This window comes from Passer domesticus, chromosome 9 (assembly GCF_036417665.1).
Source record: "Passer domesticus isolate bPasDom1 chromosome 9, bPasDom1.hap1, whole genome shotgun sequence".
NCBI lineage: Eukaryota > Metazoa > Chordata > Aves > Passeriformes > Passeridae > Passer > Passer domesticus.
This window is the reverse complement of record NC_087482.1, coordinates 3,392,841-3,419,888: the sequence shown is the minus strand read 5'-3', so window position 1 is coordinate 3,419,888 and position 27,048 is coordinate 3,392,841. Positions and strand designations below refer to the sequence as shown.

The following is a 27,048-nucleotide window of genomic DNA, read 5'->3' as shown; positions in this document are numbered from 1 at the left end:
CAGTGCAGCACAGCACGGGCTCACGCTCCCCATTGCTCCCACAGATGCGGCCGACCCCACAACACGTGTTTCCCATGCCCAGAAGAGCCTCAGAATGGGTTGCTGTTGGGGAACCCTCTGTTTGCATGTGATAAGGGCAAGTCTGGCTATCTGTTTCTGGCAGGAAATTATTTGGAAGTGCTCAACTGAACCTCGACTCAGAGCTTCGGCACTGCAGTTCATGTCTTTGATTGTAATTCGGTCCTAGCAGTCAGTTTTATACCCCTCCCCTTATTTTCTATTGTTATAGCATATTTTATTACCAAGGGCTTGCTCCTTTACCCCATTTGTTGGTTTTGCCCCACTTGTCCATCTCTCCAAAGACCTGCCCTTTTGTTCACTGTTCCTCCTCCCATTGCATGTCAGTCCCTCTCCAAGCCTGCCCCTTCCTCTAGAAACTTCACTATCAATTTTGTATCCTTCGGAACCCCATTGGTTTGTTTAAGTTCTTCCCCTCCCCTGTAATCCCCAATTGGTTTAAACCTTGTATTCCCCGCCTGGTGTTCCACCCTCAGTTTCTCCCAATTGGCTAAAGATTGGATCCTCCCCTGGGACCCTGCCAAGTTTCTAAGTTGGTGTATGCCTTTAGTGCAGTGTTGGCCTGCCCCTGGTCGTCTGTAGAATAATCACCTTAGGAAATCACAGAGCAGACCTCACCCCGTTCCTTGTCCCTACCCTCAGGGCAGTCCTACCCCCAAGGCAGTCCACCTGTGCTGTAGAGCAGCTGTGCCCTGCAGCCACAGCCCAGATTCGACAGTTTTCTGGGGGCAGCCCAGTGCCACTGTGGGTGTGGGCAGCTAGTGGGGCTGAAGACATCGGGCAGCACAGCACTTCCCAAATCAGCTCTTCTGCTGCAATAAAGAGATGCAGTTGTCACGCGAGTGCCTGGGAGGTAGCACCAGCAAAGCCCACCTGGCAGCAGCACTGCCTGAGCTCCATGTCCAGGAGCAGCCGTGGAGGCCAGGACTGGGCCCTGCTGTGCAGGAGGGTCCCTGTGTGCCAGTGGCAGCTGGGGCCTCAGCCACCTCCTCTCTACACAGGTGCTCCTCTCCATCTCCAGAAGAGCAGCCTAACAACGCAGGCAGCGAGAATTTGAGCCATGACCTCAGCTCTCCACTTCTGCCCCTATCTGCCCTGCCACGGCTGCAGCAGTGTCACGAGGCCATCCCAAAACCCACCGCTCCTCAATGAGAACCTTTGCCCCTGAGCCCCCTGGTCCTGTTCCCCGGCCAGGACTGAAGGTGGGCAGCCCTTGCCTGGCAGGGCAGGGCGTGGCCCACATTTTATATTCAAATAAAGAGTTGGAGTTTTCACAGTTATGTCTGGGTGGTAGCAGCAGCAAAGCCCACCTGGCAAAAGCACTGGCTGAGCTCCATGTCCAGAAGCAGCCGTGGATGGCCACGGTGTGGGCAGGCAGGAGCCAGGCAGGGGCTGCTGTGCCCAGCGGCGGGGCCCCGAGGGGATGGGGGAGCCCATGCTGAGCGTCCCTGGGCTGAGGGCACATTTCCTTCTGTGGGATCATCTGGGCCTGGACCTGAAGAGGCACAAAGGGATATTTTGGGTTGCCTGATGAGGGTTCCAGGAGTCCCGCATGTTTTAAATGAATTAGCTTTTTTTGATTAATAAGGAGAATTTATTCCATAATTAAAATTCAGTCGTAGAAAATCTAGAAGCAAATATCAGATTGGCCCTGAAGCAGGCTAACAGCGTCAGGTGAGACAGGTGGGGCATTTCTCTCCCCTGTGCATCACGAAGGGACAGCTCTCTCAAAGTCTTTTTTGTCCATTTCCAAGCTCCAAGCGGTGTGGAGGGTAGGAGTTTTTCTGCTTTCTTATGGTTGTTTTTATCCTTTTTGCATATTCTTGTATTTTTTCCTTTCTTGCTGCAGCTCTTGCTGAGAGTTTCCCCAAAACTGGTAAAAAATTCACTTTGTTAGAGGAAAATCTCCTGCAATATGCATTCTAGGAGGCACACATTTATCTTATAGATGATGCAAATCGAATGCACATTGCTGAGGTTTGGTCAGACAAATAATCTTCTGGAATCAGCATTTCTGGGGACGAATATTCAGGCTAGGATTTTGGTGCATGTTGATTGCCCTGAACCCTCCTTTGTTATGCTAGGATTTTCATTAGGCGAGATTATTGTAGTCTCAGCATGAATTTGTGCATACAATCTATCAGAATCCCTCCCTTTCTCTATTAATTTATTAAATTTGTACTTTTAGGATACACTTTGACAAAGCTTACTTGTTTTCTAATTTTATGTTTAGTATTTATAAAACTTAACAACTACACTTTCATACTACTAGTCAGGGTATAAAATTAACAGCTCTTCTCATAAGGTAGATTATTCCAAATCTTTAATTTCTTTTCTTTGGATTGTCCATTATATTTTTTATATCAATGCATGTGCTTATTGTAATTTAGATATATTTTGACTCCATAGTCGTTTAAGGCTGGTAATATTTGTAAAATAAGTTTTTCATGTTTTCTTATGTTGCCTGCTAAAACGTGTCTTTATAACACTCTCATGTTCTTGTTTTCTAATTCTTGAGCAATTTGCTTTATTCTACTCTCAGGATTTATTTCTTCTCTATCTCTTCCAGAACAAAAAGTTTTAATATATTGCTTACAAATTTTGCCATTTTATTCTTTTTGCTATATTTCACATTTTCTTTTTTGCAGTGTCTTTTACTACTCATAGTGCACCTTCTGAATTTGTTAAAATTATAGCGTACTGCACTAACTTGGGAGTGTGTATATGGCTCATTCTTTTTGGGCTTGGATGACTGATACAGTGACAATAATCCTCTGCAGTTTTAACTCTCTAGCTCTCTCAAAGCCCCTTTGGGTTGCAGCCAAAGGGCCAAGATGTGTATCTTCTTGGTAGCAGAGCTTACACCTTGGGATCTAGTCACTGGTGTCATTCGTCTCATTCTCAGTATTTACTTCATAAGATTTATAAGAGACTTTTAAATTGTTTTTCAGGATTTAGGATAGCATCTGCTTATTTCTAATTGTTATAGTTTTATTTCTTTGACATTTTAGCTCTAAAGTTGTAATTAGTCTGTACACTTCTCTTTCTTTCAGCTATACTTGGCTTTTTTCCTATATTTTAATTTGATCCTTATTAAATATCTAATGGCTTTTGTTATATCCTAGCTGATTTAATGTTACTTTTAGTGTTTCTTGGAACTTAAATCTGGTTTGTATCTTATATACTTAATTTTTTTCCGATTTTTCACGAATCATATTATTGTTCTAATATATTCTTTACAGTGTTTCATTAGCTTTTACTTCTATTTCTTTTCTCTGTTATAACAAAAGCACTAAAATATTTTATTTTTTGAAATAAATTTGCATATCACACCTTAAATATTCAGTTCACTTAAAACAACCTCATGAATAATACAGTTTAAAATAAAATATTTTACTTCTCATAACAATGGGTTTTACAGCTTACAAGCTTAGGTATTAACATGCATCAGGCTATTTTACTTCAAGGAGTAGTGGTGACTTTTTAGTGAGGTTTGGCTGGTGTTTCTGTTGGTGGATTTACAGGTCTTCTGTCCTGCCTTTCTTTGCAGCTGAACCTGCGGGTGAAGGTGGTGCAGCTTCCCAAGCCACGTCCAGGACTGAGGCTGTGGGAGATGCTGAGGGTAGGTCAAGGCCTTTCCCCTGGGAGAGCTGCCAGCTCAGAGCCCAAAGCTGGGCCAGGGGGGCATTGCTGCAGGTGCCAGCACAGAACCATGCACGTGTGTGCCCTCGCCCTGTGTGATCCCCTCACCGCTGCTGCGGCTCAGTGGTGCCCGTGCAGATCAGCAGAGATGGCAGAAGCTTCTGTGGCTTTTGTGTTACAGATGTGTCTGTGGGGAGGACTTCTCCAGCTGCTTTGCTGATTCCTACACAGAAGCCTGGCAACCATCGCAGAGGTGAGTAGTGTGTCCCTGCTGACTCCTCAGGCTGAGCCCTGCTTTTGTGGGGTCCATTCCTGGGAAATGGAACTACTTTCTCTTAAAGTCCTCCACCAGAAGAGATCAAAGACATGGCAGACAAGAAATTCCAGAATCCATTAGAAATTATGTGGCAAATGCTGAAGCAAGTGCTGCAGGGAGGACAAGGTGGGTGCATTTCCCTCATGCTTCCCCTGGGACTCAGCAGCCGGGGGCTTTGGCTGCACATCTGGACACGCCGTGCCCGGCACCGTGGGAAGGAATGCATGGCAGCCTCGCTGCAGCACTGTTGCTTTCACGCCCTGCAGGGCTGTTTCCCAGCCTGGCCTGGCTGCAGCTTCTGCCCAGCCTCTGCAGGAAGGCATTTGGCATCAGCTGACAGGCAGCCCTAATTGCACCACAGTCCGTGCCCACGCTCAGATCCCCTGCAAATTCCTTCTGTCCAGGCAGATCAGATGTTGGGGCTGTTTGGGGAAGGAAGCAGCCTTGGGCTGTCCCAAAATCCTGGTTGTTTTCTGATCCTCATCCATTCCTTTCACAAGTGATGCCTCCTGAAATTGTCACCTTCCCCATTCCCAGTGAGGAATGTTTCCATCTGATCCAACTGTTTCTTTTCCATTCTCCAGAAATGAAAGTAGAGCCTGTGCAGATGGAAGCACTCCTCAGAGGAAGCAGTGGTTGCATGCCAGCCTCTGCTGCAGGAAGGGAGGCCATGCCAGGCACAGGCACAGGAGGTAATTGCTGTGCCTCTGGGCCTGAGCCCTGCTGAGGCTTGAGCTGCCCTCTCTGCTGCTTGGCAGTGCAGGCACAGCCTGGACTAGAGCGGCACAGCCCAGGGGAATTATCCCGAGCAGGCTCAGGGCACTAGGGTCCTGAGCAGTCCTGCTGGGGTCCCTCCGTGGGAGACATGTCCTGAAACCTGGCAGTGACTGCATGGGGTGCCCACGGTGGGGAAAGGACAGAGGGGGAGAGCAAGGCTGCAGTGTGTCCTGAGAGGGCCTGGCTGTTGGCCCTTGGGATCCGGGAGGTGTCGCCGCAGAAGGAGGGGAGGAGGGACAGAGGGAGGGAGCGAAAGCTGTGTCACTGCCTGCTGCATTTTTCCCCAGGGCTTTTGTGAGGATTTCTTTTGTATGTGAAGGAGAGAGGCCCGGGGCCATGCGCTGCTCCAGCCACCCCTCCCAGGGATGTTGCTGAGGGCAGGGAAAGAGTGTGGAGAGTGACCAGGAGCCAGCCCAGAGCTCCCCAGGCCCCTGTGCACCTTTGGCCATGTCTATTCACATCTGGCTCCCACGGCCTTACCCGACCCCCTGGCAGTGCCCAGTTCTCTGTGGCAGAAGGGTATCCCAGCACACCCTGGAAAGTGTTCTCATCTGTGCTCTGTTCTAGATGAGGGTGCTGGGAAGGCTTCTCCATCAACTAGGAGTAAGAAATTTTTGAAGCCTTTGGAGCCTCCTGCAGGTATGTTCTCAGTGTGCCACCAAGGAAGAATTGTAGACAAGCGGGCAGGAACCAGGTGACAGAAGCTTCTGTGGCTGTTGTGTTACAGATGTGTCTACAGGGAGGACTTCTCCAGCTTCTCCAGCTCCTACCTTGGATGCTATGCGCAAGCCCAGCTCCCATCACAGGGGTGAGTAGTGTGTCCCTGCTGACCCCAAAGGCTGAGCCTTGCTTTTGTAGGATCCATTCCTGGGAAATGGAAATAATTTTCTCTAAGTTACTCCAACAGGGAAAGTGCAAGATACAACAGACAAGATGTCCCTGCAACCATCCAAACAGATGAGGCAAGAGCTAAAGGAACCCCTGCAGACAAGAGAAGGTGGGTGCATTTCCCTCATGCTTCCCCTGGGACTCAGCAGCCGGGGTCTTTGGCTGCACATCTGGACACGCCATGCCCGGCACAGCGGGAAGGGATCCATGGCAGCCTCGCTGCCCCGCTGCTGCTTTCACATCCTGCAGGGCTGTTTCCCAGCCTGGCCTGGCTGCAGCTTCTGCCCAGCCTCTGCAGGAAGGCATTTGGCATCAGCTGACAGGCAGCCCAAACTGTAACACACCCTGAGATCCCCCACAATATCCAGCCCTGCAGATTAGGAAAAGGGTGGCTGTTTGGAGGTGGAAGTGCTCTCATCATGCCACTGTAACCTGGCCATTTTCCTGCTCCATAAATTTCACAAATATTACCTCTGATGCCACCGCCAAAGTGGGGAACAGCTCCATCTGATGTAGCTGTCTCCCTTCTTTTGTCAAGAGATGGACATAGTGCTTCAGTGGAAGTTGGCATTTCTTGAAGAAAGCACTCCATCTTCGGTGCCAGCCCCTGCTGCAGGAAAGAAGGCAAAGCCAGACACGGGCACAGGCACAGCAGGTACTTGCTGTGCCGGGCTCAGCCCTGGCCGGGGCTGTGTGGCAGCAGCTCTTCCCCCAGGGCCTGCCCTTGCCCGGCCCGGCAGCAGCCAAAGCTGGAGGTGCCTCGGCTTCCAGGCCTCTGGAGCTGGTTCAGAGCCCCGGGGAAACGGGACTGGTGCAGCAACGTCCCTGGCGCTGCAGCTGCTGCGGAGCTGGCCCTGAGTGCCCAGAGGCCCAAGGCACAGGATCAGCCCCGAGCAGGAGCCCTGCCTCCAGCCCAGGGCCAGAGCCAGCCCTGGCACACAATGGAAACAGTTCTCATCTTGGTTTGCTTCCAGACTGGGATGCTGGGAAGGATTCTCCATTAGCCTGGCGCTCTGAAGTTGTGAAGCCCTCCGAGCATTCTGCAGGTATGTTCTCACTATCCCACCAAGGCGTAATGTTTGACTGACTGGTAAGAACCAGGTGACAGAAGCTTCTGTGGCTGTTGTGTTACAGGCGTGTCTGCCGGGACGACCTCACCAACTCCTACCTTGGATGCTGCACAAAAGACCAGCTCCCATGGCAGGGGTGAGTAGTGTATCCCTGCTGACCCCTCAGGCTGAGCCCTGCTTTTGTGAGATCCATTCCTGGGAAATGGAACTACTTTCTCTTAAGGTCCTCCGACAGGAGAGACCAAAGACATGGCAGGCAAGAAATTCCGGGACCCATTAGAAATCATGTGGCAAATGCTGAAGGAATGTCTGCAGAGAAGACAAGGTTGGTGTATTTTCCTCATTCTTCCCCTGGGACTCAGCAGCCAGGGGCTTTGGCTGCACATCTGGACACGTCGTGCCTGGCACAGCAGGAAGGGATCCATGGCAGCCTCGCTGCCCCGCTGCTGCTTTCACGCCCTGCAGGGCTGTTTCCCAGCCTGGCCTGGCTGCAGCTTCTGCCCAGCCTCTGCAGGAAGGCATTTGGCATCAGCTGGCAGACAGCCCCAATTGCACCACAGTCCATGCCCACCCTCAGATCCCCTGCAAATTCCTTCTGTCCAGGCAGATCAGATGTTGGGGCTGTTTGGGGAAGGAAGCAGCCTTGGGTTGTCCCAAAATCCTGGGTGTTTTCTGATCCTTATCCATTCCTTTCACAAGTGATTCCTCACCATCTCCATTCCCAATCAGGAATGTTTCCATCTGATCCAGCTGTCTCTTTTCCCTTCTCCAGAAATGAAAGGAGAGCCTGTGCAGAAGGAAGTATTTCCCGGAGGAAGCAGTGGTTCCGTGCCAGCCTCTGCTGAAGGAAGGGAGGCCATGCCAGGCACAGGCACAGGAGGTAATTGCTGTGCCTCTGGGCCTGAGCCCTGCTGAGGCTTGAGCTGCCCTCTCTGCTGCTTGGCAGTGCGGGCACAGCCTGGATTGCACCGGCACAGCCCAGGGCAATTATCCCAAGCAGGCTCAGGGCACTCGGGTACTGAGCAGTCCTGCTGGGGTCCCTCCATGGGAGACACGTCCTGAAACCTTGCAGTGACTGCATGGGGTGCCCACGGTGGGGAAAGGACAGAGGGGGAGAGGAAGGCTCCAGTGTGTCCTGAGAGGGCCTGGCTGTTTGCCCTTTGGATCTGGGATCTGTCCCAGCAGGAGGAGGGCAGGAGGGACTGTAGGAGGGTGGGATGGATAGCTGTGTCACTGCCTGCTGCAGTTTTCCCCAGGGCTTTAGGGAGGATTTGCTGTGAGTTTGAGGGAGAGAGCCCCAGGGCCCTGGGCTACTCCAGCCACCCCTCCCAGGGATGTTGCTGAGGGCAGGGAAAGAGTGTGGAGAGTGATCAGGAGCCAGCCCAGAGCTCCCCAGGCCCCTGGGCAGGTTTGGCCATGTCCATTCCCATCTGGGTCCCATAACCTTACCCGACCCCCTTGCAGTGCCCTTTTGCCTGTAGCATTAGGGGTTCCCAGCATGCCACAGATATGGTTCTGATCTCTGCTCCCTTTTAGACTGGAATCGTGACATGGGTTTTCAGGAAGTCCTGATGAAGGATGGTTTGAAGTTCCTGGAGGATACTGGAGGCAAGTTTTCATTCTGCCTTTCCTGAGTGAATAATCAGGATCAATGCAACAAAAGCTCATTTATAAACCATTTCCCTTAACATTATGTAAGGGCTGAAGGATTCTGAGAATCTTTCCCTGCTCCCTTCTGGATCCCTGAGGGATCCCACAGGATCGCTGTCAGTGGGAGGAAGGAACATTGATCTTTCAGTCCTCCTCTCGTGTGCTGTGCCAGTGTGTCCTTCCGTGTGCTCTGTGCAGTCAAAGAGAAGAGCAGAGAGGGAAGGGGCCGGGCCCAGGGCTGTGCCCCGGGGCTGAGCCTTGTGGGCAGCCTGAGGATCTCCTGCAGTGCCACAGGAGCTCTTCTGTCCTGCCTTTCTTTGCAGCTGAACCTGCCGGTGAAGGTCCCACATCCAGGACTGAAGCTCTGGGAGATGCTGAGGGTAGGTCAAGGCCTTTCCCCTGGGAGAGCTGCCAGCTCAGAGCCCAAAGCTGGGCCAGGGAGGCATCGCTGCTCCTGCGGCTCAGTGGTGCCCGTGCAGATCAGCAGAGATGGCAGAAGCTTCTGTGGCTTTTGAGTTACAGGTGTGTCTGTGGGGAGGACTTCTCAAGCTCCAGGGCTGGATGCTTGGCCCCAACCCAGCTCCCATGGCAGGGGTGAGTAGTGTGTACCTGCTGATCCCACAGGATGAGCCCCGCTTTTGTGGGATCCATTCCTGGGAAATGGAACTACTTTCTCTTAAGGTCCTCCAAAAGGAAAGACCCAAGATACTGCAGCCAAAACGTCTCATGAGGCAGATGAATTCCTGAGACAAACACAGAAGGAAACACCCCGAGGACAAGGTGGGTGCATTTCCCTCATTCTTCCCCTGGGACTCAGCAGCCAGGGGCTTTGGCTGCACATCTGGACATGCCGTGCCCGGCACAGCAGGAAGGGATCCACGGCAGCCTCGCTGCCCCGCTGCTGCTTTCACGCCCTGCAGGGCTGTTTCCCAACCTGGCCTGGCTGCAGCTTCTGCCCAGCCTCTGCAGGATGGAATTTGGCATTATCTGATAGGGTGCCCCAACTGTACCGTGGGCCTGAGATGCCCTGCCATTTCCCAGTCTCTGAGAAGATCAGGAGGTGCAGCTGTTTGCACAAGGGAGTGCACTGGCCCAGCCCCAATTACCTGGGCTTTTTCCTGATCTTTACCTGTGACTTAGAGAAGCATTGCCTCATGAAGGTGCCACCTCCCCAGTGGGGAGTGTTTCCATTTGATCCTGTTGTCCCTTTTTCCCTTTTTCAAGTGATGGACCAAAAGATTGTGCAGAAGGAGGAGCACCCAGGGAGAAGCAGTGGCTCACTGGCAGCCCCTGCTGCAGGAAGGAAGGCGATGGCAGACACGGGCACAGGCACAGCAGGTAATTGCTGTGCCAGGCTCAGCCCTGGCCGGGGCTGTGTGGCAGCAGCTCTTCCCCCAGGGCCTGCCCTTGCCCGGCCCGGCAGCAGCCAAAGCTGGAGGCGCCTCGAGTTCCAGGCCTCTGGAGCTGGTTCAGAGCCCCAGGAAATGGGACTGGTGCAGCAAGGTCCCTGGCGCTGCAGCTGCTGCGGAGCTGGCCCTGAGTGCCCAGAGGCCCAAGGCACAGGAGCAGCCCCGAGCGGGAGCTCTGCCGCCAGCCCAGGGCCAGAGCCAGCCCTGGCTCCCGACTGGGCGGGGGCTGCGCTGGGTCCTGACAGGGCCTGAGCCTGTCCCCTGGGGCTGGGGGAGCTGTCACGGGGCAGGGAGGGTCAGGGGTGGCAGTGGCTGCTCAGGGATGGCTTTGGCCCGTGTCCCTGGCAGCAGCCACTGCCCAAGCAGCTGCGCTGCCCCCGGGCTCTCCTCCCGGCCTGCTGGGCTTTGTTGGCTGGCACAGCCTGTGCCAAGGGCCGGCAAGGTGCCTGCAGGCCCCAGCTCTGGGGGAAACAGAGAACGTCCTGCCCGTATCCACCGTGCTGCCAGCTCAGCAGTGCAGCACAGCACGGGCTCACGCTCCCCATCGCTCCCACAGATGCAGCTGGCACCACAAGACCTGTTCCCAATGCCCAGGATGGCCTCGGAAGGGGTTTCTGTCAGGGAACAGGCTGCTAGCTAGGGTTTCTGGCAGGCGTGCTGTATTTGGAGCTTGTCTTCTTGTTGTTCTGCATTGGAATCTGGTATTCCTGGAACAGAAAACAGTGAGTGTTTTATTGCCTGCCCCCTCCAACAGCTTCTTTTCAAAGTCCAGCGTGGACAGGGAACATTCCCATTGAGGCTGCAGTGGGGTTGTGGCCAGTCCATGATTGTCCAAATAACTCTGCTGAGGCTTCTGCTGCTGCCCAGTGCTTCCATTGGCCTCTCAATTGCTGGGCCTTGTCCTGGGGGCCCGCTGGGGCTGCAGCCAGTGCTGGCTCCTACTGAGGCTGCCTGGCCAAGAGCAGCCCCAGGGGCACGGGGCAGAGGCAGAGGGAGGTGGGGAGGAGAAAGAGCAGGGCCGAGGTTGCCCTTGAAAGGCAGAGGTGCTCTGGGGCCCACTCCTGGCCAGGGACCCTGCCCAGAGCCGTGCCCTGCTGGCCGGGGCCTTGAGGGGCAGCTGTCCAGCTGGGCCCAGCTGTGCCAGCAGCTCCAGCCGTGCTGGGGAGCCTTGCCAGCTCTGGGCCCTGCTGTGCACGAGGGTCCCTGTGTGCCACTGGCAGCTGGGGCCTCAGCCACCTCCTCTCTGCACAGGAGCACCTCGGGACAGGAGTTGGAAGACGGTGGCTGCACCTCACACCCAGAAAGCGTGGGCAGCTCCTCCAGCAGCAGGAACGGCCCGGACAGCCCTCTCAAGTGTTCTGCGAAGAGGACCCCAGAACAACAGTCTACGAGCAAACCTCCTTTTACCCTGTAGATCCCACTTCCACCTGCTCTCCCCATGGGCCTCCCCAAGCTGCCTTCATCCCTTTTTTTATCTTTGTCTGTCCCATCCCAGCCAACTCGAGTACCTCTAGGGACCCCAGGACCAGCCCAGCACCCTCCAGCCCTTCCTGAGATCAACACATCCCTTCCTCTGCCCCTGAGCCGCCTTGCCTTTCCCTCTAGGAATCACTGAAGGTGACACCCCCCCCACCCCCCCGGCTTGCAGGTTAGGCAATGGCCTATTCTTCTGTTGAAATAAAGAGAAGGATCTTTGTTCTGGTTGGAAAGCAAAACCAGTGAGAGACTCCAAGTCAGAAATACAATTTATTAGAAAAAGGGAAAAAAATCAAAACACATGCAATAATACAAAAGAAAAACCACTGACAGAGTCAGAATACAGCCTGCTGACACCCTGCTAGTTAGGGTGGTGGTAGCAGTCCAGATGAAATGGACTTGTGGAAGTGGTGATCCTGTAGAAACAATCTGGTAGCTCTCATCCTCTGGAAAAGCAGTGGGTAAGGGCCACGGTTCCTCTGGGAATCCAGTGGAAAGACTGCTTGTTGTGTCCCAAAACCCAGATTATATCCAGCTGGGGATGCTTAGCTCCTCCCCCATGGGCAGAGCATCTCACAGTGAGCTGATATCATTCTGCCTCATGCTGTGGGTCCTTGATTAGCCATGAAACAAAAATGGCTCTGGGAGGGAGTTATTTCTGAGTCATGTGGCAAGACATTGATGGGCCCATTAACAGGAGATAAGGAAGAAACAATGCCCCTCCTGGTTTCAGCAGCTCTTGAGGATGGCATTAGAATACATCTTTACACTGCAACCTAGGACAAGCGGTCACCCCAGTGTCCAGGTGGCAGCAGCAGCAAAGCCCACCCAGCCCCAGCACTGACTGAGCTCCATGCCCAGGAGGAGCCGTGGATGCCCACGGTGTGGGCAGGCAGAAGCCAGGCAGGGGCTGCTGTTGAAATGGAGGTTTTTGGGGGGGCTTCAATTAAGTTAGCAATATGGACTAAGCATTTAAATTTTAAATTGTAGAATTATGTGTTGGATTTTAACCTTTTACTTAAGAAACCTCTGCCATGGTACAAAGGGCATAGGAAAATGCAAATTTCTGAAGCTTCTTGCTATGAAGGACAATACCAGTGTCATAAATAGGTCAGGAGATCTTTCTCCTTTTTAATGCCTTTATTAAAAAAATTCAGCTCAGGTTGGGGAGAAAGGACAGGTCGCCCACACCCCCGCTGCTCCCAGGAGTGGCACAGAGGAGAAGGATGATGATGCAGCTGTGCCCGCTGGTATGCAGGCAGAGCTGGGGCTTCCATCCTCGAGGGAGTAGTGGGAATTCCGCTTCTTTGGTCTAACATTCCAGGTCCTCTTCCTAGCTGACATCCTTTCAGGTTAGGGTGAGGAGTAAAAAGGATCTTAGCAGATACTAAGGATTAAGTTCCTCACCTTTAGACATTCCTTAGGTTTCATAATTCCATGTTGGCTTGTTGTTTTTAGGAGTTTTTTTCCTGGAAAATTGCAAACTTTGGTGAAATGCATTCTCATCTGCATACTAGCTCTGATGTCACCTCCCCCTGCTACCTGCTTGCTCTGGGGAAGGAGCAGGGGGACAATTGCGCTTGATTTCTAACCATTAACAGGTAATTGAAGAAAAACTATTAACAAGAGGTGATTGCTACATGAAGCTATCAACAACAAATAGTCAACATTTCAACTCTCAGTAACTGGCCCAACCTGTTTAACTTTGCAGCCTTAAAAAAAAAAGGATAATTTGTGGGGGCGAACACACCAGGTGTGGAGACACGAGGCTTGACTCCATTTCAGAAGGCTGATTTATTATATATTCTATTAAAATAGTACATTAAAACTATACTAAAAGAACAGAGAGGAAAAAATGACCAGAAGGCTACAAAGAAGAATAATAGAATAGAATGCATAACAAAAATCTTGTGACTGCTCACAGGCTCCACACAGTTGGCTGTGATTGGTCATCAAGTGAAAACAATCCACATGGACCAATGGAAGAAGCACCTGTTGCATTCCACTGCAGCAGATAGTTATTGTTTACATTTCTTTCCTGAGGCCCTCAGCTCCTCAGGAGGGGAAAAATCCCAGGAAAGGATTTTTAATAAAATATCATAGCTACAGATAACTGTTTTACTCATAACACCAGGAGAAGACCAGGGAATGCAGGTAGCCTAGACTAAGGAGCTCCTCTGTCTCCAAGCTGATCCAAACCAACAGACCTACTCAGATAAGCACCAGGGGACCACAGTGCACGCACAAAGGAGAAAAGTTCAAAAGTTCAGTCATGAGCAAGACCACAGCCTTCGGCCTCAGAGACCACCAAAGACCCCAGTGTGACCACCACAGGAAACAACGCATGCCCTGAAGGCCGTGGATCTCATCGCCATGTGAGGGGAGGACAGGCGGGGCCAGGGGTTGAATGTGCATGAAGAGATTGTGTAATGCATTGCATATGGAACATGTTTGTGAACAAAGATGTGGCTCAGACCAGGGCTCGGGGCACAAGTTTTCACAAGAGCCATCTCGCCTGTGCCAGGCCCTGACACGCATACCCACATCATAACTACATCAGGTTGTGGAGTGTCACTATAGGACATGAAATAAAACAACACAGACATGCATCTCTCCAAGGTAGAAAAGAGGGCAGTTGAATTTCTGACTCCAACATTTACAGATTTCCAAAAGTGACAGTGGATTGGAGGGTGAAAGTGCCACCTCTCCAATGACACTGGACAAACCAACAGTCCATCAAATTTCTCCTCCTGCAGAAAAGAATGCATAACAATAAGCTGTTTGCATAAAATGCGTGAGAAAGTTTGCTACAAGAATGTAAACATCAGAAGGCTTAGAAGAACTTGTCCTAGGGTGAGGTTATGATGCTTGCATCCCCAGTCGTGTGTTCTGTTAATGCTGGATATTACGTACTGTGCCTTCACGACTGGCGCTGAAGAGCAAGGTTTGTTTTGGTTTGTTATCAGCCTGCTCCCCCACGGCTGGCAGGACAGACAGACGGCGCAGTACATAGTGCAGCTTTTGCTTTTTGCTTTGCTTTCTGTTGCTTGCTTTGCTCTTGCTTCTGCTCTGCTCCTGCTTTGCTTTTGCTTTTTGGCTTCTGCTTGTTAGTCAGTTTAGCTAAGCAGTCCAGATTTTTCCCTGGACTGTTTTTCCTTTCCCTTTTTCGAACCACTCACACCTGCTCCGGACTGGGACCTGGGAAACACCGAGAGTTTGCATCCTGTGGCTGCAGCAGCTATCCCCAGCGCCGGAGGGAGCGACAGCAGAGCCACCACTGCCAGGAAAGACTTTCTGAATTTGTCATCTTTTTCAGATGGGTGAAAGCATTGTCATCTGCTATTGTTCATTTTGTGTGCTGGGGGTGTTTTGCCTGTCAAATAAACAGGTTCTTTCCACTACTCTCCAAGGAATCCTTCCCGACCTGCTGGGGGGAAGGGGCCATGTGGGGTTGCTTTCTGGGGGGGCCCCCTTTGGAGGTCTTCTCCCAGATTGACCCTAATCCAGGACAGAACATTAAAACCAGGGTGACAGTGGAGTCTATTTATTCTGCAGATCGCTTCACTGTGACCAGCGGTGGGGCCCCGAGGGGATGGGGCAGCCCATGCTGAGCGTCCCTGGGCTGAGGGACATTTCCTTCCGTGGGATCATCTGGGCCCAGACCTCCTCCAGTGCCATGGCCAGGAAAAGAGGGAAGCCATCAAGAGTATCTCCAGGGACACAGCCTGACCAGCAATGTCAGCAGGCAAAACAAAGCTCCTCCCTAATTAACACACACTGGATAGGACCTAATTGATGAGCCTTCACCAATGCAGGGTGCTGCACAGGGTCTGCTGCTCTCAGCCAGGGCCAGAAGGAAGGGAAGGGAAGGGAAGGGAAGGGAAGGGAAGGGAAGGGAAGGGAAGGGAAGGGAAGGGAAGGGAAGGGAAGGGAAGGGAAGGGAAGGGAAGGGAAGGGAAGGGAAGGGAAGGGAAGGGAAGGGAAGGGAAGGGAAGGGAAGGGAAGGGAAGGGAAGGGAAGGGAAGGGAAGGGAAGGGAAGGGAAGGGAAGGGAAGGGAAGGGAAGGGCTGTGTAGCCTCAGGGTCCGACAGGGCTGGTGAGCAGCCCCAGAGACACAACAACCCAGGTGAAACCAGGCTTGTTTTCCAGGTCAAAACACTCGGCGTAGCTGGCCTGGACTTCCCTGTAGGGCACGTGGGGGCTTTGGAGTCCCCCTAAGGTGCACGAGGGAGTGGGGTCCCTTGTGACACACCCAGGAATATTTTAGGTTTCCTCTGAGGCATGGAGGGCACTGGGGTCCACTTCAAATCATGCAAGGGATTTGGAATCCTGTGTGAGGCATGCAGAGGGTTTGGGATCTCTCCCAAGGTGTGCAGGGTGCTGGGATCTCTCCTGAGGCACATGTCACGGTTCTGAGGTCACATTTCACATGTAGAAAGGGCTGTGGACTCTCGTAAGCGTGCAGGTGCTTTGTGTCCCTCCTGCTGCACGCAGTGGGGCTGGAGTGTCTGTTGAGGCACGCAGGGGACGGGGAGCTCCGGCAGTCCCTCCCGGGCCCGTGCGGCTCAGGGCTGCCGCGGCCCAGGGCCAGCTGCCGTGCCGGGATGGCGGTGGCGAGGCGCCAAGGCGGAGCTGCCCCGCCGGGTCACGCTGCACCGGCACGGCACGGGCAGTGCTGAGCGCCGGGCAGGTGGCACCGCCAGCCCAGGGGCCACAGCCCCGGCCCTGCCTCTTTTGGGGCCGGGCACAGACAGCCCCGCGGGACGGGCACCGCTTAGCGCCCGAGGGGACGGAACAGATGCCAGAGGAGCCCCAGGAGCCCTGGACAGGGCCCTGGCGTTGCCCGCCAGGCTCCCCCAGGCCTGTGGACATCCCGGGCAGCAGGGGCTCGCTCTGGGCCGTGCTCTCCCCGGCCAGCGGGGCTACGGGCCAGCACCCGGCTCCTGCCACTGCCCTGAGAATGCTGAGGGGCTTTCGGGGCAGAACTGAACTTGACAGGGACAGAATTCATAGGAGACTTGTTTTGGCCTTTTATAAGGTTAACTGAGAAACAACTTAAAATCCCCGGCTAAATCGTCTGCTTTAACGCGTGGGGATTCCTTCAAGACCCTTCCTAACTCCCGTGGTGCCGGGCCAGTCCGCGTCCCAGCGAGCACCAACACCCAGCAGCTCGATGTATGCAGCACGGCTGGCACCAGGGAAACGAGTCAGTATCCCTACAGCTGCCCGCTCTGCCTGCACGGCTGTCACACAACAGCAATGTTCCAGAAGGAACAGGCATTTTTACATCCTCAGGACCGTGTGATCTTTGGTCCTGGTGGTGGATCAGAGAGAAAAGCCAAATGTGACAGACTAAACTTGACTCTAGGAAAGGGATGCCTCAGCAGAGGGTCTGGGGACCTGTGGTGCCAGCCAGTGGCCCGGCACTCGGACACAGCAGGAAGACCTGAGATTATCACACTTCACCTGGGAGGGTAGAAAAGCTCAGGCGTTCTTTGTTCAAGGTCCTCCAGAGGCACCAGCTGAAGCTGCCACAGTTCCACCTTGATAAAATTGTTTAAAAAGATTCAGAGGTCTGACACTCTGCTGTGGAGAACATTCCACATGTTATATTTGCCAAATTTTCCAATCAAAAAAACCAAAAAAACAAACCCAAACAAAATTAAATAAAACAGCAATTTTAATTATGTAACTTAATATATATACAATTGAATAAACTCGAAACACTGACTATATAATTTGCTTTAAATTACGAATAATTTGGTCCTGATAATAGCGTATAAGCAAAACTAACCATGCGGGATATGCATGGGGTACAGAGTGCAGGGCTTTTGGACCCCCGTCACCTCACGGACTAGCTTGTGAAGACAAAATTCCCCTTTTTATGCTGTATGTCATTACCATCTCCTCCCATTTTCGATTCGTCACACTTGTATCACCGCCCTCATCATCACCTTTACCACGCATGCTCCACACTTCTTTAAGTAAGTTGTACCACTCTTTGGGGATCTTCTTTGAGGAAGGCCTCTCCTCTTCCTCCATGTCCTGGAGTTCATCTTTTGGATTACACATGCGCACCAAGCTGGTATTGTATAAACCAATATTGTGTTCTAACATTAAAGCAGTGAATCTCATATAATCAACATTTGCCTGGTGTCCAACCAAATTCTCCTCTCTTCCAACTAAATTCAGTCATTGTTATCTCTTGCTTCTTCCTGTTCTGAACAGCTGCAGGAGAACGGTGGGGAGAGGGATAACCCCTCCTCTCCCTTTCTTGCTTGGCATTACACCTTTAACTGTTTTATTATTTCCAAATATTAATTACTGTATCAGTATTGATTACTCTTTCAATTTTGTCAGCATGAATCATACCTATTTACCACACACAGTTCTCATCTTTTGGGCATTTAGGAGCTTTTCATTTTGCTTTGCACCCAAGAAAAATATAGCCCCAAATGTGCACAAATAACTCCTTTAGCACGTCCTCCTTTCAGCTGTTTTTTCCATTGTTCTCTGCTATCTTGTCCTCATCTTTCCACAATTCCTGTGCCTATTCAAGTCCAGCCTGGGACAGTGCACACATTTGCTTTAGTTCTGTAGTGATTTATGCCCAGCCATCCTGCCAACCACACCCATTTCAATGTTGCAACAACCTAACTCTGGGCTGCAGTATGTGAATCACACTCTGCTGTGTGAGCTGGCAGAGCACCAGAGCAGGCACTGAAGAAGGGGCATTCGGTACATTAGTGAAGTGAGTGCTGGAACCTGGGCTAGCTCTTAGAACTCCGGCACTACGGCAGGAGTCGGGAACTGCCTCGCTATGGGGATTTACCAGAGACAGAGCCTTTAGTGCCACTTGCTCTCCAGTGCCAGACACAAGCCACGACAGGAACGAAGCACAGGAGAAAGGAGGAGGCTCCCTGTCTTCAGGTTCTGCAAGGAACACCTTACTCCAGGTGAGGAGAACAGGATGAGAAGCCCCTAGCTGTACTGCCCAAGGGGTTTTGTACACATACAAGTCATGGGGTGGATGCAAACAATGAACCAATAGGGAATCCTCAGGAGAGGAGTGAGGGGATTACATCAAGTGTCTGGGGCCAATTGGGGTAGGAGGGTGGAGAGGATGGGTCACAAGGGCCAGTGGGGCTCCCAGGAGTAGGGGAATGCCAAAGGGGAGTTGCAGTCAGGGATTGGCCCAAAGGTTGGGGAACCAAGGGGCTGGGTTGCCTTGACAGGCAGGGAAAGAGCTGGAACAAGGGGTGGGGAAGGACACAAGGGACAGTTTGGAGGGAGGGTAAAACCCACAGGTAAACCAACTCAGGAAAAAAATGGGGGCACAACAGAGCCCTTAAACAACACTTAAAATGGAATCAATAAAATAAATTTGAACTGCAACAATCAAGGGCATCTTGAGGGACGCAGCCTGACCAGCAACGTCAGCAGGCAAAAGAAAGGTTTTGCTGAGCAATGGCCCTTTGATGAAGCAAAACATTTACAATCAGGGCAGTCCATTCATGCGGACGGGCACACACTCTGGGGGTACAGCTGAGGCCATGAGGTCACAGCAGGGCTCTGGGGTCACAGCAGGCTGAGCTCTCAGCAGGCCCTGAGGTCACAGAGGTGCCAGAGGTGCCAGAGCCCCGTGGTTGCACAGCAGCACAAGGAGCCAGCAGTCAGTCCTGGAGCACAACTGTTGCGGCAGCAGCGGCGGTGGCAGCAGCGGTGCTGACGTTAGGACAGCGGTGTCGGGACAGCGGTGGCAGCAAGAGCTGCGGGACTGGCGGAGGACAAGGCACCATGGCCCTTGCTCTGCGCCTCCTACTCCTGCTGCTCCTGGCTGCGGCCCTGCCTGCCAGGGCTGCCCAGGCTGCTCCGCTGCAAGCGCGGCGAGCAGGTGAGCCGGCAGCCTGGCTGCCCTTTCCCGGGACAGCACTCCCTGCTCCCTGGGAAGCGCTGGGGCTGGTTTTGCCCCGGGCTTTAGGGAGGGTTTCCTCTGTGGGAGGGAGAGAGACCCCACGGGCCCTGGGCTACTCCAGCCACCCCTCCAGAGATGTTGCAAAGGGCCTGCAAAGAGGTTGGAGAATGACCAGGAGCCAGCCCAGAGCTCCCCAGGCCCCTGTGCAGCTTTGGCCATGTCCATTCACATCTGGCTCCCACAGCCTTACCCAACAACCCTGCATTGCCCAGTTCCCTGTGGCAGAAGGGGATCCCAGCACACCATGGAAATGGTTCTGATCTCTGCTCCCTTCTAGCCTGGAATCATGACATGGGTTTTCAGGAAGTCCTGATGAAGGATGGTTTGAAGTTCTTTGAGGATGCTGGAGGCAAGTTTTCATTCTGTCTTTCCTGAGTGAATAATCAGGATTAATGCAACAAAAGCTCACTTACAAACCATTTCCCTTAACATAATCTTAAGGTTGAAAGAATCTGGAAACCTTGCCCTGCTCCCTTCTGGAGCCCTGAGGGCTCCCACAGGATCACTGTCATTGGGAGGAAGGAGCATTTAGCTTTCAATCTTCCTCCCGTGTGCTGTGCCAGTGTGTCCTTCCATGTGCTCTGTGCAGCCACAGAGAAGAGCAGAGAGGGAAGGGGCCGGGCCGGGCCCAGGGCTGTGCCCTGGGGCTGAGCCTTGTGGGCAGCCTGAGGATCTCCTGCAGTGCCACAGGAGCTCTTCTGTCCTGCCTTTCTTTGCAGCTGAACCTGCTGGTGAAGGCCCCACATCCAGGACTGAGGCTCTGGGAGATGCTGAGGGTAGGTCAAGGCCTTTCCCCTGGGAGAGCTGCCAGCGCAGAGCCCAAAGCTGGGCCAGGGAGGCATCGCTGCAGGTGCCAGCACAGAACCATGCACGCGTGTGCCTGCGCCCTGCACGATCCCCTCACCGCTCCTGCGGCTCAGTGGTGCCCGTGCAGATCAGCAGAGATGGCAGAAGCTTCTGTGGCTGTTGAGTTACAGGTGTGTCTGCAGGGAGGAGATTCATACGTACGTTGGTGGTTATTGCCAACAAGACCAGTCTGCATGGCAGGGGTGAGTAGTGTGAACCTGCTGACCCCACAAATTGAGCCCTGCTTTTGTGGGATGCATTCCTGGGAAATGGAAATATTTTTCTCTAAGTTCCTCCGAAGAGGAAGATGCAAGACACAACAGAGAAGATATCCCTGGAACCATCCAAACAGATGAGGCAAGTGCTGAAGAAAATCCTGCAGGGAGGAAAAGGTGGGTGCATTTGCCTCATGCTTCCCCTGGGACTCAGCAGCCGGGCGTTTTGGCTGCACATCTGAACGCATGGTGCCCGGCACAGCGGGATGGGATCCATGGCTCATTCCCAATGAGGAATGTTTCCATCTGATCCAGCTGTCTCTTTTCCTTCTCCAGAAATGAAAGGAGAGCCTGCGGAGAAAGAAGCATTTCCCGGAGGAAGCAGTGGTTGCATGCCAGCCTCAGCTCCAGGAAGGGAGGCCATGCCAGGCACAGGCACAGGAGGTAATTACTGTGCCTCTGGGCCTGAGCCCTGCTGAGGCTTGAGCTGCCCTCTCTGCTGCTTGGCAGTGCGGGCACAGCCTGGACTAGAGCGGCACAGCCCAGGGGAATTATCCCGAGCAGGCTCAGGGCACTCGGGTCCTGAGCAGTCCTGCTGGGGTCCCTCCATGGGAGACACGTCCTGAAACCTGGGAGTGACTGCACGGGGTGCCCACGGTGGGGAAAGGACAGAGGGGGAGAGCAAGGCTTCAGTGTGTCCTGAGAGGGCCTGGCTGATTGCCCTTTGGATCTGGGAGCTGTCCCAGCAGAACGAGGACAGGAGGGACAGAGGGAGGGATGGATAGCTGTGGCACTGCCTGCTGCAGTTTTCCCCGGGGTTTTAGAGAGGATTTCCTCTGTGTCTGACGGAGAGAACCCCGGGACCCTGCGCTGCTCCAGCCACCCCTCATAGGGATGTTGCTGAGGGCAGGGAAAGAGTGTGGAAAGTGACCAGGAGCCAGCCCAGAGCTCCCCAGGCCCCTGTGCACCTTTGGCCATGTCTATTCACATCTGGCTCCCACGGCCTTAGCCGACCCCCTGGCAGTGCACAGTTCCCTGTGGCAGAAGGGGATCCCAGCACACCCTGGAAAGTGTTCTCATCTGTGCTCCATTCTAGATGAGGTTGCTTCTCCATCAGTTTGGAAGAAGAAAGTTTTGAAGCCCTTGGAGCCTTCTGCAGGTATGTTGTCAGTGTGCCACCAAGGAAGAATTGTAGACAAGCGGGCAGGAACCAGGTGACAGAAGCTTCTGTGGCTGTTGTGTTACAGATGTGTCTACAGGGAGGACTTCTCCAGCTCCTACCTTGGATTTTGCACTCAAGCCCAGCTCCCATCACAGTGGTGAGTAGTGTCTCCCTGCTGACCCCAAAGGTTGAGCCTTGCTTTTGTGGGATCCATTCCTGGGAAATGGAAATATTTTTCTCTAAGGTACTCCAACAGGGAAGATCCAAGACAGAACAGACAAGATATCCCTGGAATCACCCAAAGAGATAAGGCAAGAGCTGAAGGATCTCCTGCAGACAAGACAAGGTGGGTGCATTTCCCACGTGCTTCCCCTGGGACTCAGCAGCCGGGGGCTTTGGCTGCACATCTGGACACGCCGTGCCCGGCACAGCAGGAAGGGATCCATGGCAGCCTCGCTGCCCCGCTGCTGCTTTCACGCCCTGCAGGGCTGTTTCCCAGCCTGGCCTGGCTGCAGCTTCTGCCCAGCCTCTGTAGGAAGGCATTTGGCATCAGCTGACAGGCAGCCCTAACTGCAACACACCCTGAGATCCCCCACTATATCCAGCCCTGCAGATTAGGAAAAGGGTGGCTGTTTGGAAGTGGAAGTGCTCACATCATGCCACTGTAATCTGGCCATTTTCCTGCTCCATAAATTTCACAAATATTACCTCTGATGCCACCGCCCAAGTGGGGAACAGCTCCATCTGATGCAGCTGTCTCCCTTCCTTTGTCAAGAGATGGACATAGAGCTTCAGTGGAAGGTGGCAATTCCTGAAGGAAGCACTCCATCTTCGGTGCCAGCCCCAGCTGCAGGACGGAAGGCAATGCCAGACACGGGCACAGGCACAGCAGGTACTTGCTGTGCCGGGCTCAGCCCTGGCCGGGGCTGTGTGGCAGCAGCTCTTCCCCCAGGGCCTGCCCTTGCCCGGCCCGGCAGCAGCCAAAGCTGGAGGCGCCTCGGCTTCCAGGCCTCTGGAGCTGGTTCAGAGCCCCGGGGAAACGGGACTGGTGCAGCAACGTCCCTGGCGCTGCAGCTGCTGTGGAGCTGGCCCTGAGTGCCAAGAGGCCCAAGGCACAGGATCAGCCACGAGCAGGAGCCCTGCCGCCAGCCCAGGGCCCGAGCCAGCCCTGGCACACAATGGAAACAATTCTCATCTTGGTTTGCTTCCAGACTGGGATGCTGGGACGGTTCCTCCATTAGCCTGGCGCTCTGAAGTTGTGAAGCCCTCCGAGCATTCTGCAGGTGTGTTCTCACTGTCCCACCAAGGTGTAATGTTTGACTGACTGGTAAGAACCAGGTGACAGAAGCTTCTCTGGCTGTTGTTTTACAGCCGTGTCTGCAGGGACAACTCCACCAACTCCTACCTTGGATGCTGCACATAAGCCCAGCTCCCATGGCAGGGGTGAGTAGTGTGTCCCTGCTGACCCCAAAGGCTGAGCCCTGATTTTGTGGGATCCATTCCTGGGAAATGGAACTACTTTCTCTTAAGGTCCTCCACCAGAAGAGATCAAAGACATGGCAGACAAGAAATTCCTGGACCCATTAGAAATCATGTGGCAAATGCTGAAGGAACGTCTGCAGAGAAGGCAAGGTGGGTGCATTTCCCTCATTCTTCCCCTGGGTCTCAGCAGCCAGGGGCTTTGGCTGCACATCTGGACACGCCGTGCCCGGCACAGTGGGAAGGGATCCATGGCAGCCTCGCTGCCCCGCTGCTGCTTTCACGCCCTGCAGGGCTGTTTCCCAGCCTGGCCTGGCTGCAGCTTCTGCCCAGCCTCTGCAGGAAGGCATTTGGCATCAGCTGACTGGCAGCCCCAGTTGCACCACAGGCCATGCCCACCCACAGATCCCCTGCAATTTCCTGGTGTCCAGGCAGATCAGATGTTGGGGCTGTTTGGGGAAGGAAGCAGCCTTGGGTTGTCCCAAAATCCTGGGTGTTTTCTGATCCTTATCCATTCCTTTCACAATTGATGCCTCCTGAAATTGTCCCCTTCCCCATTCCCAGTCAGGAATGTTTCCATCTGATCCATCTGTCTCTTTTGCATTCTCCAGAAATCAAAGGAGAGCCTGCGGAGAAAGAAGCATTTCCCAGAGGAAGCAGGGCCTCCATGCCAGCCTCTGCTGCAGGAAGGGAGGCCATGCCAGGCACAGGCACAGGAGGTAATTGCTGTGCCTCTGGGCCTGAGCCCTGCTGAGGCTTGAGCTGCCCTCTCTGCTGCTTGGCAGTGCGGGCACAGCCTGGACTAGAGCGGCACAGCCCAGGGGAATTATCCCGAGCAGGCTCAGGGCACTCGGGTCCTGAGCAGTCCTGCTGGGGTCCCTCCATGGGAGACATGTCCTGAAACCTGGCAGTGACTGCACGGGGTGCCCACGGTGGGGAAAGGACAGAGGGGGAGAGCAAGGCTCCAGTGTGTCCTGAGAGGGCCTGGCTGTTGGCCCTTGGGATCTGGGAGCTGTCCCAGCAGAACGAGGACAGGAGGGACAGAGGGAGGGATGGATACCTGTGTCACTGCCTGCTGCAGTTTTCCCCGGGGTTTTAGAGAGGATTTCCTCTGTGTCTGACGGAGAGAACCCCGGGACCCTGCGCTGCTCCAGCCACCCCTCATAGGGATGTTGCTGAGGGCAGGGAAAGAGTGTGGAAAGTGACCAGGAGCCAGCCCAGAGCTCCCCAGGCCCCTGTGCACCTTTGGCCATGTCTATTCACATCTGGCTCCCATGGCCTTAGCCGACCCCCTGGCAGTGCACAGTTCCCTGTGGCAGAAGGGGATCCCAGCACACCCTGGAAAGTGTTCTCATCTGTGCTCCGTTCTAGATGAGGTTGCTTCTCCATCAGCTTGGATGAATAAAGTTTTGAAGCCCTTGGAGCCTCCTGCAGGTATGTTCTCGGTGTGCCACCAAGGAAGAATTGTAGACAAGCAGGCAGGAACCAGGTGACAGAAGCTTCTGTGGCTGTTGTGTTACAGATGTGTCTACAGGGAGGACTTCTCCAGCTTCTCCAGCTGCTACCTTGGATGCTATACGCAAGCCCAGCTCCCATCACAGTGGTGAGTAGTGTGTCCCTGCTGACCTCAAAGGCTGAGCCTTGCTTTTGTAGGATCCATTCCTGGGAAATGGAAATATTTTTCTCTAAGTTACTCCAACAGGGAAAATCCAAGATACAACAGATAAGATGTCCCTGCAACCATCCAAACAGATTAGGCAAGAGCTGAAGGAACCCCTGCAGACAAGAGAAGGTGGGTGCATTTCTCTCATGCTTCCCCTGGGAGTCAGCAGCCGGGGTCTTTGGCTGCACATCTGGACACGCCATGCCTGGCACAGCGGGAAGGGATCCATGGCAGCCTCGCTGCCCCGCTGCTGCTTTCACGCCCTGCAGGGCTGTTTCCCAGACTGGCCTGACTGCAGCTTCTGCCCAGCCTCTGCCGGAAGGCATTTGGCATCAGCTGACAGGCAGTCCAAACTGTAACACACCCTGAGATCCCCCACTATATCCAGCCCTGCAGATTAGGAAAAGGGTGGCTGTTTGGAGGTGGAAGTGCTCACATCACACTACTGTAATCTGGCCATTTTCCTGCTCCATAAATTTCACAAATATTACCTCTGATGCCACCGCCCAAGTGGGGAACAGCTCCATCTGATGCAGCTGTCTCCCTTCCTTTGTCAAGAGATGGACATAGTGCTTCAGTGGAAGGTGGCATTTCTTGAAGGAAGCACTCCATCTTCGGTGCCAGCCCCTGCTGTAGGAAAGAAGGCAAAGCCAGACACGGGCACAGGCACAGCAGGTAATTGCTGTGCCAGGCTCAGCCCTGGCCGGGGCTGTGTGGCAGCAGCTCTTCCTCCAGGGCCTGCCCTTGCCCAGCCCGGCAGCAGCCAAAGCTGGAGGCGCCTCGGCTTCCAGGCCTCTGGAGCTGGTTCAGAGCCCCGGGGAAACGGGACTGGTGCAGCAACGTCCCTGGCGCTGCAGCTGCTGCGGAGCTGGCCCTGAGTGCCCAGAGGCCCAAGGCACAGGAGCAGCCCCGAGCGGGAGCCCTGCTGCCAGCCCAGGGCCAGAGCCAGACCTAGCACACAATGGAAACAGTTCTCATCTTGGTTTGCTTCCAGACTGGGATGCTGGGAAGGATTCTCCATTAGCCTGGCGCTCTGAAGTTGTGAAGCCCTCCGAGCATTCTGCAGGTATGTTCTCACTGTCCCACCAAGGTGTAATGTTTGACTGACTGGTAAGAAGCAGGTGACAGAAGCTTCTCTGGCTGTTGTGTTACAGGCGTGTCTGCAGGGACGCCTTCACCAACTCCTACCTCGGATGCTGCACAAAAGCCCAACTCCCATGGCAGGGGTGAGTAGTGTGTCCCTGCTGACCCCAAAGGCTGAGCCCTGCTTTTGTGGGGTCCATTCCTGGGAAATGGAACTACTTTCTCTTAAGGTCCTCCGACAGGAGAGACCAAAGATATGGCAGGCAAGAAATTCCAGGACCCATTAGAAGTCATGTGGCAAATGCTGAAGGAATGTCTGCAGAGAAGGCAAGGTGGGTGCATTTCCCTCATGCTTCCCCTGGGACTCAGCAGCCGGGGGCTTTGGCTGCACATCTGGACACGCCGTGCCTGGCACAGCAGGAAGGGATCCATGGCAGCCTCGCTGCCCCGCTGCTGCTTTCATGCCCTGCAGGGCTGTTTCCCAGCCTGGCCTGGCTGCAGCTTCTGCCCAGCCTCTGCAGGAAGGCATTTGGCATCAGCTGACAGATAGCCCCAATTGCACCACAGGCCATGCCCACCCTCAGATCCCCTGCAATTTCCTGGTGTCCAGGCAGATCAGATACTGGGGCTGTTTGGGGAAGGAAGCAGCCTTGGGTTGTCCCAAAATCCTGGGTGTTTTCTGATCCTTATGCATTCCTTTCACAAGTGATGCTTCCTGAAGTTGTCACCTTCCCCATTCCCAGTCAGGAATGTTTCCATCTGATCCATCTGTCTCTTTTCCATTCTCCAGAAATGAAAGAAGAACCTGTGCAGAAGGAAGCATTTCTCAGCAGAAGCAGTGGTTCCGTGCCAGCCTCTGCTGCAGGAAGGGAGGCCATGCCAGGCACAGGCACAGGAGGTAATTGCTGTGCCTCTGGGCCTGAGCTCTGCTGAGGCTTGAGCTGCCCTCTCTGCTGCTTGGCAGTGCGGGCACAGCCTGGACTAGAGCGGCACAGCCCAGGGGAATTATCCCGAGCAGGCTCAGGGCACTCGGGTACTGAGCAGTCCTGCTGGGGTCCCTCTGGGGGAGACATGTCCTGAAACCTGGCAGTGACTGCACTGGGTGCCCACGGTGGGGAAAGGACAGAGGGGGAGAGCAAGGCTCCAGTGTGTCCTGAGAGGGCCTGGCTGTTTGCCCTTGGGAACTGGGAGCTGTCCCAGCAGAAGGAGGGCAGCAGGGACTGTAGGAGGGAGGGATGGATAGCTGTGGCACTGCCTGCTCAAGTTTTCCCCAGGGCTTTTGTGAGGATTTCTTTTGTATGTGAAGGAGAGAGCCCCGG

At 53.8% G+C, this 27,048-nt stretch overlaps 4 long non-coding RNA genes across 4 annotated transcripts; all 4 read left to right on the top strand.

Annotated features, from left to right (window-relative positions):
• The first annotated feature begins 3,599 nt into the window (after positions 1 to 3,599).
• LOC135307290 (uncharacterized) lies at positions 3,600 to 4,728 on the top strand. The gene is made up of 4 exons (XR_010367994.1): positions 3,600 to 3,700; positions 3,902 to 3,973; positions 4,062 to 4,162; positions 4,621 to 4,728. It is a non-coding gene; the product is annotated as an uncharacterized LOC135307290 (long non-coding RNA).
• Positions 4,729 to 5,348: 620 nt separating this feature from the next.
• Positions 5,349 to 6,356, top strand: LOC135307041 (uncharacterized). Its single transcript, XR_010367783.1, has 4 exons — positions 5,349 to 5,452; positions 5,541 to 5,621; positions 5,709 to 5,810; positions 6,240 to 6,356. It is a non-coding gene; the product is annotated as an uncharacterized LOC135307041 (long non-coding RNA).
• Positions 6,357 to 6,672: 316 nt separating this feature from the next.
• On the top strand, positions 6,673 to 7,636 carry LOC135307471 (uncharacterized). Its single transcript, XR_010368193.1, has 4 exons — positions 6,673 to 6,747; positions 6,836 to 6,907; positions 6,995 to 7,096; positions 7,544 to 7,636. It is a non-coding gene; the product is annotated as an uncharacterized LOC135307471 (long non-coding RNA).
• A 1,051-nt stretch (positions 7,637 to 8,687) lies between these two features.
• On the top strand, positions 8,688 to 9,753 carry LOC135307040 (uncharacterized). The gene is made up of 3 exons (XR_010367782.1): positions 8,688 to 8,801; positions 8,944 to 9,201; positions 9,646 to 9,753. It is a non-coding gene; the product is annotated as an uncharacterized LOC135307040 (long non-coding RNA).
• Positions 9,754 to 27,048: the final 17,295 nt, after the last annotated feature.